The sequence below is a fragment of the Neomonachus schauinslandi genome, chromosome 5 (genome assembly GCF_002201575.2).
Source record: "Neomonachus schauinslandi chromosome 5, ASM220157v2, whole genome shotgun sequence".
Lineage (NCBI taxonomy): Eukaryota > Metazoa > Chordata > Mammalia > Carnivora > Phocidae > Neomonachus > Neomonachus schauinslandi.
Window position 1 is genome coordinate 102,958,259 of NC_058407.1, and position 11,588 is coordinate 102,969,846.

Below are 11,588 nucleotides of genomic sequence, written 5' to 3' on the forward strand. Positions count from 1 at the left end.
TTTCTTCCAACTCCTTTAAAAATTATATCTTTTTATCAAATGGTACTGGAACAACTGGTGAACATCCACATGCAAAAAAAAAGAAAAAAAAAGAATCTTACACCCTTCACAAAATTAACTCAAAATGGATCACAGACCTAAATGTAAAACACATAAAACTCCTAGAAGATAACATAGGAGAAACTCTAGATGACCTGGATTTGGTAATGACTTTTTAGATACAAACACCAAAATCATGATCCCTGAAACAAAGAAATGATAAGATAGACTTCATTAAAATTAAAAATTTCTGTTCTCCAAAGGCACTGTTGAGAGAATGAAAAAAACCACAGACTACAATATTTGCAAAAGACATATTTGATAAAGGAATATTATCCAAAATACACCCAGAACTCTTAAAATTCAACAATAAGGAGACAACCCAATTAAAAAATGGGCCAAAGACCTTAACAGACATCTCACTAAAGAAGATAAACAGAGGGCAAATAAGCACATGGCAAGATCCTAAACATTACATATCAGGGAAATGCAAATTAAAACAACAATGAGGGGGCGCCTGGGTGGCTCAGGTGTTTTAAGCATCTGCCTTCGGCTCAGGTAGTCCTGGGATCAAGCCCGACATCGGGCTCCCTGCTCGGCAGGAAGACTGCTTCTCCCTCTCCCACTCCCCCTGCTTGTGTTCCCTCTCTCGCTGTCTCTCTCTCTCTCTCTGTCAAATAAGTAAATAATATCTTTTAAAAAATTAAAAATACAAGAAATGCAAAATGATACAGCCACTTTGGAACACACTTCGGCATTTCTATAAAAATAAACATACTCTTACCATATGATCCAGCAATTGCACTTCTTGGTATTTATCCAAGGAGTTTAAAACTTATATCCACACAAAAACCTGCACATGGATATTTATAGCAGTTTTATTCCTGATTACCAAAACGTGGAACCAAGATGTCCTTCAATATGTGAATAAACTATACAAACAATGAAATATTATTCAGTGCTAAAAAGAAATGAGCTATCAAGCCATGAAAAGACATGGAAGGGGGCAACTGGGTGGCTCAGGTCATGATTCAGAGATTGAGCCCTGCATGGGGTTGGACACTCAGTGCAGAGACTGCTTAAGACTTTCTCTCCCTCTCCCTTTGCCCCTCCCCCAGCTCAGGTATGCAGGCTCTCCCTCTCTCTCTCAAATAAGTAAAATCTTAAAAAAAAAAAAAAGACATGGAGGAACCTCCAATGCATATTACTAAGTTAAAAAAAAAAAAATAGCCAATCTCAAAAGCCCAAATACTATATGATTCCAACTATATGACATTCTGGAAAGGCAGAACTATGGAGAATATAAAAAGATCAGTGTTTGCCATGCATTAGGAGAAAGGGAGGAATAGGTGAACAAAGGGGGATTTTTAGGGCAGTGAAAATACTCTGCATGATATTATAATGATGGATACAGGTCATTATACATTTGTCCAAACCTACAGAATATGTACCACAAAGAATGAACCTTAAGGTAAACCATGGACTTTGGGTGATTATGATGTGTCAATATAGGTTCATCCTATCCTTATGAAAAAGATGTGCCACTCTAGTAAGTCAAGTTGATAATGGGGGGAGGCTATGCATTTGTGGGGACACAGAGTATATGAAATATCTCTGTACTATTCTCTCAATTTTGAGAACCTAAAACTATTAAAATTGTCTTTTTAAAAATCCAATTGCAGGGGCACCTGGCTGGCTCAGCTGGTAGAGCATGTGACTTTTGATCTCATGGTTGTGAGTTCAAGCACCAGGTTGGGCATAGAGATTACTTTAAAACACACACACATAACTGCATATAATTGTAATTGTATTGTTGGGCCTTTAACACATAGAAATACAATATATTTGACAACAACAACACAAAGGAGGTGTTTGGGAGCAAAGCTGTATTAAAGAATCAAACATCAGATGGTAACCTGAATTCTCAGAAATGAAGAGAACCAGAAATGACAAACTTTATAAATATATAGTTTCTCTCCCTTCTACTCTTTCTTTAGAAGACATAAAATTAGGGGTGCCTGGGTGACTCAACTGGTTAAATATCAGACTCTTGATTTCAGCTCAGCTCACGACCCCAAGGTCCTGGGATTGAGCCCTGGGTCAGGTTCCATGCTGAGTGTGGAGCCTGCTTGAGAGTCTCTCCCTCTCCCCCTTCCCCCCACTCATGCTCGCTCTCAATCAATAAAAGACAAAATTATATAAAGTAATAATTATAACAAAGTATTGTTGGGTTTGTAACATATATAGATAGAGCATGTTTATCAGTAATAGGACTAAAAAGGGAAGGGAATAAAAAGACACAGAAGTATAGTTTCTAGGGTGCCTGGGTGGCTCAGTCAGTTAAGTGTCTGCCTTCGGCTCACCAAGGTCCTGGGATCGAGCCCCATGTCCAGCTCTCTGCTCAGCAGGGAGCCAGTTTCTCCCTCTCCCTCTCTCCCTCCCTGCTGCTTGTGCTCGCTCTGTCAAATAAATAAAATCTTAAAAAAAAAAAAGTATAGTTCCTGTATCTCACTGGAATTAAATTAGTATAAATCTGAAGTAGATTCTCATAAGCTAAGATGGTATAAGCTCTAAAGCAACCACTAAGAAAATAACTAAAAATTTAATTTGAAATTAAAGGAGTTAAATGTTATACAAGAAAAAAATCACTTAATACAAAAAATATTTCTTTAAAAATTAGAACGTCAGATTTCAAATATATAGTCATTGAAAATAATTTAATAGATGAATTAAGCAGAAAATTACACAACTGAAGAGAGTTAGTAAATTTAATAATATATCTGAGGAGATTCTCTAGAACAGAGAGCTAGAGAGTGGAATATATAAAAGAGAGATCAAAAGACACGGTGGATGAGTTGGGAAGATCCAAAATATGCCTAAAGAAGTTCCAAAATATGCCTAAAGAAGTTCCAGAAGGAGAAAACAGAAACAATGGGAGAAAGACAATAAAGAAATTTTAGCTGAAAATTTTCCAAAATTGGTGAAAGAACTTCTCCAGTCTAGAGATTCAGAAATTGCAATGAGTCCTAAACAGGGTGAATAAAAATAAACATACTCCTAGATGCTTTGAAGTCAAACTACAAAATGTCTAAACAAGGAAAAGATCTTAAGAGAAACCAGACAGTAAAAACAACTTACTTACAAAGAACAAGTTAGATTGACAGCAGACTTTTCATCAGAAATAAGAGAAGCCAAAATGCAACTATGATTTAAAAAAATACAGCTAGGGCGCCTGGGTGGCTCAGTTGGTTAAGCAACTGCCTTCGGCTCAGGTCATGATCCTGGAGTCCCGGGATCGAGTCCCACATCGGGCTCCCTGCTCAGCAGGGAGTCTGCTTCTCCCCCTGACCCTCCCCACTCTCATGCTCTATCTCATTCTCTCTCTCAAATAAATAAATAAAATAAAATAAAAAATCTTTAAAAAATACAACTAGAGGCATCTGGATGGCTCAGTTGGTTGGGTGTCCGACCCTTGGTTTCAGCTCAGGTCATGATTTCTGGGTCATGGGGTCGAACTCTGCAATTGGTGGGAAGTATGCTTGAGATTCTCTCCCATTGCCCCTCCCCCCACTCGTGCTCGCTTGCTGTCTCTAAAATAAATAAATCCTTAAAAAATACAGCTAAATATATCCGTAACCACAATAAATGTCCCATTAAATAACAGATTATCAGATTAGATTTTTTTTTTAACTTCTAGCTATACGCTTTTTATAAGAAATAGCCCTAAAACATAAAGACAAAGATCGAAAGTAAAAGGCTGAAGGGGTGCCTGGATGGCTCAGTTGATTATGTGCCTGCCTTGGGCTCAGATCATGATCTCAGGGTCCTGGGATCGAGCCCCATGCTGGGTTCCCTGCTCAGCAGGGAGTCTGCTTCTTCCTCTCCCTCTGCCCCTCCTCCCCACTCGTTCTCTCTCTCTCAAGTAAAGTCTTTAAAAAAAAAAAAAGGCTGAAATATATATATAAAATGTACTTTTAGTACATTTACGTAAATAAACCAGGCAAATATTAACTAAAAAAAAAGCTTTGGCTATATTACTAAAAATAAAATGTATGCCCCCTCAATTATTAGGGGTAAAGGATTTCACCATATCATGATTAAAAAAAGACAATATAACAGTAATTACGGGCACACTCTAAAGCTAGATTCAAATCCTAATTCCACCACTTAGAATCTGGGTGACCTTTGGCAAATTACTTAATCTCTGTCATCAATTTTCTCATCTGTAAAATGGGGACAATAATAGTACTTACTTCACAAGAGTTGTTATGAGGGGGGAAAAATTAATGTATAATTAATATATTGAAAGCACTTACAAAATCCTTGGAACATAGTGCTATATAAGTACTTGCTGGTACAAAAGGACCAAGTTCCAGAAAGACGTAATTCTGAACTTGTATGTACCAAATAACATAGCCTCAAACGTATAAAGCAAAAATGGATAATTATGAGACATTGGCAAATATTTTTTTTTTTAAGATTTTATTTGACAGAGAGAGAAAGATAGTGAAAGCGGGAACATAAGCAAGGGGAGCAGGAGAGGGAGAAGAAGGCCTCACACCGAGCAGGGAGTCTGCTTCTCCCTCTGCCCCTCCCCCTTCTCATGTGCTCTCTCTCATTCTCTCTCTCTGAAATAAATAAAATCTTTAAAAAAAAAAAAAAAGAAATATAGTTTTAACTGCATCATTAACAAGCTTGATATAATGGCTGAATATAGAACTGTGTATCCCCCAAATTAGATTACTACACATTGTCTACAAATACATGTGCAAGGGCTCCTGGGGTGGCTCAGTCACTGAGCGTCTGCCTTCGGCTCTGGTCATGATCCTAGGGTCCTGGAATCGATCCCCGCAGCAGGCTCCCTGCTCCGTGGGAAGCATGCTTCTCCCTCTCCCACTCTCCCTGCTTGTGTTCCCTCTCTCGCTGTGTCTCTGTCAAATAAATAAATAAAATCTTAAAAAAAAAAAATACATGTGCAACATTACAAAACCTACCGTGTACAGACTATATTCCTTGACCTCAAAGCAATTAGATTAGTAACACAGTAACAGAAAGATAACCAACCACTCCCCATACATTTGGAATATTTTATTATTTTTTTAAACAGGTATTTAGGAGTTTTTGTTTTGTTTTGTTTTTAGAGTTAGAGATTTTATTTGAGAGAGAGCGAGAGAGCACAAACGGTGGGGAGAGGCAGAGGGAGAAAAGCAGACTCCCTGCTGAGCAGGGAGCCCAACAAGAGGCTTGATCCCAGGACCCTCAGATCATGACTTGAGCCGAAGGCAGACACTTCACTGAGCCACCCACGTACCCCCATTTGGAATATTTTAAAACATACTTTCCAATAATTCATGTAAAAATTGGAAAATATTTAGAGCTAAATGATTATGAAAATACTGTCAAAATTAATGTGATACAGCCAAAGCAAGATTTAGAGCAAAATTTATAGCCTTAAATGTTTGTTACAAAAGCAGGAAGACTAAAAATTAGTAGGTTAAGCATCCAAGTAAGTGGGAGAAAGAACAGAGTAAATGCAATGAAAACATAAAGAAAATATTAAAGAACAGAAATAATTAAAATTGACATTTACATACACAAATATCTGGTATAATTTATTAAGTAAAAAGGGAGAAAGTATAAATAAAACAATATTAGGAATGAAAAAGGACATCTAAGTATAGAAACAATGGAGATTTATAATATTATGAACAATGTTATACCAATGTATTTGAAGATTTAGAGAAAAATGGTAAATGCCCTAGAAAAACTGTCATATATAGCAAAATCTGAATATATATTTAAATCTTAAAGAAACTGAATCAGTAATTAAAAGCATCCCCCACAAAATTTACCAGGTCCAGATAATTATGTGTTCCACCAACATTCAAGAAACTGACAATTCTATTTATTTTTTTTAAAGAGACAAGTATTTTTCTTTTTCTTTTTTTTAATTTTATTTATTTATTTATTTGAGAGACACAGTGAGAGAGGGAACACAAGCAGGGGGAGTGGGAGAGGGAGAAGCAGGCTTCCCGCCGAGCAGGGAGCCCGATGCAGGGATCGATTCCAGGACCCTAGGATCATGACCTGAGCCGAAGGCAGACGCTTAACAACTGAGCCACCCAGGCGCCCCTAAAATAAAATCTTGAAGGATATGTGAGTAACACTTTTCACAATTACTGACTTTTTCATTTAATGGACCAACCACAGATTTCAATCTGATTTTACTATGTTCAGAGTTCTAGCTTGACTAAAAATATATCTTTGACCTCTGCAGCTCTTAATATCCAATGCATGCTTCTTGTGTATCTTTATCATGCTGTATTGCAATTGTTAAATTGAATGTTAGTTCCCGTATTCTAAGTACCTTGAAAGCCATAGTTCTTTCTGCAACCTTTAATAGAGTTTCCAGGCTAGGGGGAAAAGCAAACATTAAATAAGTAATTTGAATGAGATTATTGAGTTATCTGAGCAAGTAATTTGTGATGCTGTATGATCATACAGCAAGGAGACATAGTACAGTTTTAATTTATCCCACTTCTTAAAACAATGGAGGTATGGGGTGCCTGGGTGGCTCAGTCGTTAAGCGTCTGCCTTCAGCTCAGGTCATGATCCTAGGGTCCTGGGATCGAGCCTGTCGGGCTCCCTGCTCAGCAGGAAGCCTGCTTCTCCCTCTCCCACTCCCCCTGCTTGTGTTCCCTCTTTCACTGTGCCTCTCTCTGTAAATAATCTTTAAAAAAATAAAAATTAATAAAAATAAAAATAGAGGTATAATTTACATATAACATTATATATTTTTTAAAATTGAAGTATAACTGGGGCACCTGGCTGGCTCAGTTGGTGGACCATACAACTCTTGATCTCAGGGTTGTATGTTCAAGCCCCACATTGAGTATAGAAATTACTTAAAAATAAATCATCTTTTTTTTAAATTGAGGTATAATTTACACATAACATATAGCTTCAGGTGTACAACATAATTATTTGATATTTGTATATACTGCAAAAATGATCAGAACAGTAAGTCTAGTTAATAGTTAACATCCATCTCCAGAGTTAACAAAATTTTTTTTCTTGCAAAGAATTTTTAAGTACTCTTAGCAACTTTCAAATATGTAATACAGTATTATTTTTTTAAAGATTTATTTATTTTGATAGAGAGAGAGAGCATGAGCAGAGGGAGCGAGCACAGAGCCCAATGTGGGGTTCGATCTCACGACCCTGAGATCATGACCCAAGCCAAAACCAAGAGTTGGCTGCCCAACAGACTGCACCACCTAGGTCCCCGTTTAATACAGTATTATTAAATACAGTCACTATGTTGTACATTATATCCTATGACTTACTAATTTTCTAACTGGAAGCTTGTATCTTTTGGCCCCCTTCACCCATTTTGTCTACTCCCAACCCCCACCTCTGACAACCACCAATCTCTTCTCTAGACTGTGAGCCCTGGGTGTTTGGTTTTTTTGGTTTTTTGTGGGTTTTTTTTGGTTGTTTAGATTCCACATACAAGTGAGATCAGACAGTATTTATCTTTCTATAACTTACTTCACTTAGCATAATGCCCTCAAGGCCCATCCATGTTACTGTAAATGCAAGATTTCCTTCTTTTTATAGCTGAATATTCCACTGTATATATGTAAATGTATACATTATGTGTGTGTATAGATACACAATTTATCGATTCATCCATTGATAGACACTTATCACATATGTGTTTCTGCATGCTATTCTGTCCCATTGGTTCGTATCCCTCTGCCAACAGAATACTGTCTTAATAAGTTTATAAAAATGTCTGGAATTGGATAGGGGCCAAGTCAAGACAGTGAGCTCTTTCAAGACCAAGGCAGTTTCTCACTTCTTATCCTTGGGCTTAGTAGGTAGGTGCTCAACAATCATTTTTTAAGTAAATAAATGAAGCCAAAAGAGGAAGTGAGAAAGACCAAAGGAGAAAGCAGACAAGGGACATGCCCCTCCCCTCTCCAAAGAGAGGTCCCAGAAATGCTAAGGCTGATCTGGTAGGAGTGTAAGCCAGAATGCTCGAATCAGAGTGGGAGGAGGTGGAGAGAGTTTCAAGCTAGACCCCTCTTCTAAACCTCCCAAAAAATAGAAGATGACAGAAGGCTTTTGGAACCAAGAGCTAGAGGAGCCTGGAAGCAAAAGCTAAAGCTGTCAGCTTCCCAGCAGTTCACACCCTGAGACAATCCTCCCACCTCCAACCCCCGAAGCTGCCAAAAGCCCCAGGCAGAGAAACAGACGTCCCAAGATGTCCCCAGCCTCAGCAGCACCATGCAGCACTGGGGAAGTGACAGTGACTGGGGGGAAAAAACACTATTATAGCTGAGATATTTTAAAATTCCACCCTCAAGGCAGCATCCGGTTGCTATGGCAACCGTAGCTCTGCTGGGAGTCCTGATTACCAACTTGCTAGATGCACCTGCCTCTGGCAGCCTAGAGGTGTCCTCAAGAGGCCGGGAGCTGCTGCCACCAAGGGGAACACCAAGGAAATGCCCCTAAGTTCTGGTTCCAAGGTAATGACTGAAGAGACCCAAGGTTCAATGTGAACACCCCATGGTATAGTTTTGTTCCATGTTAATAATTTTATTAAAAATATGGGCCTACTTACTGTTCAGATTGAATTACAAAGTCTTTTTTATTTTGTGTTCACTTGGCTCCATCAGAACACAAAAAGGTAACATTTTCATTTAGCTTGGGACTGAACAAATGAAGCAGTTGGTTGTGAGTTTTGGTTCCACAGTTTAGACCAAGCCCCTAAGGGACAAGATTGGCCTTGGAGCTGAGTGGCTGGCCCTGCCCTCCAATATAGATTTGCATAAGTACCGCTGCAGACACTTGCTCTTCGGCACCCAGTCTGGAATGGCTTTTGGTATCTTTAGGAAACCCAAACAAGAGGCCACAGAGCCAGAATGACAGGCAGCCAATGGGAAGAGCAAGAGGCAGATAGATGCTGCCATTCTGTCATTTCAATGTGGAGCGAAGGAATCTTGACTCTGGCAAGATTCCTCTCCACATAGTCATACTTGGTTTTATTTTCCAAATCATTTCTGCACTCACCTGTCATTCCATTTGGTAAGCTTGACCTATTTGGCCCAAGGAGAGCTCACACGGGCTGTACGCACAACAGCAGCTGCTCCGGGATATAAAGCAATGTTTGGAGGAGAAGGGCAGTGGGCTGGCTAAGGGTGGGGAGAGTCTAGTGCATGTCTCAGGGAAAACACTGGGCTCAGTCAGGAGACTGAACTGCAAACCCAGCCCCTCCATTTGCTAACTGACTTTGGACACATCATCAGTGAAAGGTGAACTTCTTGAGGGCAGGTATTGTTGCCAATGACTGGTCATTGCTATGGCACCTAGAATGGTATCTGGCACCAAGCAGATCTTCAATAGATGTTTCAGAAATGAAAGGATGAATAGTCTCTGCCGTAGTGCCTTCATTTATAAAACTGAGATAAGAATTCTCTCCCCATTAGGGGCTTTGGGAAGCTCCAACAAAACAGGATGAATGACGTCTAACTTAAAATGCTTCGGAAAAGGTTAAGTGATACACAAATGTAAGCTAGCAAGACTGTTACTCAACGCAACAGCTCAGATGACTATTAGACAAGATGCTTCGGAGGCCAGGGCTTACCCATTTCCTCAGAGCACTTGGAAGAAATACTCACAGTTAAATGCCTTCTGGGTCCCAGGCACTGGTGTTGTACTACTTACTTGCCTACCCATCATCCATTCTACTAGTCTTCCTTAAAAACAGACCCTTATTTTCTCTGAGCAAGAGTGCACCCTGTCTCTGCCTCCTTGTAGCTACCGGTGCCTGTATGATCCACCTGTAGTCAACCAGACAGAACCAAAGTCTGGAAAAGTTCTTTTAAAGGAATCCAGCTCAGGGAGCCTGAGTGGCTCTGCCAGTTAAACGCCTGCCTTAGGCTCAGGTCATGGTCTCAGGATCCTGGGATCAAGCCCGGCATCAGGCTCTCTACTCAGCAGGGAGTCTGCTTCTCCCTCTCCCCTGCACCCCTAAAAGTCTCTGGGCACCCTGCTCGTGCTCTTTTTGTCTCTCAAATAAATCTTTTTTTAAAAATAAATAAAGGTAAATAAATAAGTAAATAAAGGAATCCAGCTCCACTTGCTTTGTCTTCACCTTTTCCTCCTTCCTCCTTGGAATGTGGATGAGAGGCCAAAGGGTAGAATGGTGCCATCTTGCAAGTGGACAAACACACATGCTGAGGATGGTAGGCCAAGCACCTGAGTCCTTGATGACACACCCTTGAGTTGCCTCCCCAGCCTGAAATGCCTACTCTGAATTTCCTATTGCTTAGAAAAATAACCACCTATTTGTTCAAGCCACTGTAGTCAGATTTCTGTAACAAGCAGCTGAACAAAATCCTAAATTATACAGTACTGTACTTAAAATAGTTCATTTATGAAATACGCATTGCCAATGCCAATTTTACAGATGAGAAAATGGAAGCCTGGCGAAGTGAAGGAAATTGCCCAAGGCCATATAGCTAGTGAGTGACAGCTAGGATTTGATTCCAGGTCTGACTGACTCCAAGACCCTCAGTCTTTTCACTTTTGCCATGATGCCCAAGGGAGAAGAAAAGAAAATCATGTTTGTCTCAAAGACACTATAGGAGGACTTCACAGGGTCTGCAAACTTACCAAGTGCCAGGCATATGGGTGTGGGGACACAAGAGTGAATCAATATGGACGAAGTCCACAGAGCTTGTATTTTAGTAGAAGACACAGAATAAAGATGTAAATATAGATCATGGGGTGATAAGGACTATGGAAAAAATTAAGCAGTAAGAGGGATGGAGTACTACTTGTTATAAGAAGTTGAGGGAGTCTCTTTGAGATGACATATCCACCAGCTATTTAAGAAGTGATAAGGGGAAAAAAAAAAGGGAAGGAGTGAACCATGTGGATAGTGGAGGTAGGATAGAGGGAACTGCAAGTGCAGAGGTCCTGGGACAGGAATGGGTACGGTGGACTGGCAAGGGAGCCAGCGGGGCTGGGACGACATGAAGGGGAAAGTGGGAGAACAGGATGGAAAGGGATCTGTGCTGCAGTAAGGAATGTGGGCTCTTCTTCTGGGTAAGACCAGAAGTCACGGGAGGGTTTTGATCAGAGAACAGGTCAAACTTAGGATGTGGCTTCTGGGGCACTGAGGGGAGAGCCACAGAGAGGGAGGAGGAGATGTGTCAGGGAGGTCAGACCGGAGGCTGCCACAACAATGCAGGCCAGAGAAGCCAGCAGCCTGGAGCAGGGCAGCATTGAAGGCTGGAAAGTGCTCACACTCGGTATATTCTGAAGGCAAAGCTGCAGGATATGCAGATGGACTGGCTGTAGGAGATTAAAGAGAAGACAAGGATGAGTCCAGTGTCTTCAGTGCTACTGTCCACAGTCGGCGGGGGTGGGGGAGGAGGCAGTGTGTGTGTGCAGCAGCAGGACCCAAGCCACCCAGGTGCTAGCAGTAGGGTTGGGCTATGTTTGGCTTTGGACACAGTCAAGCTCTGATACTTAGA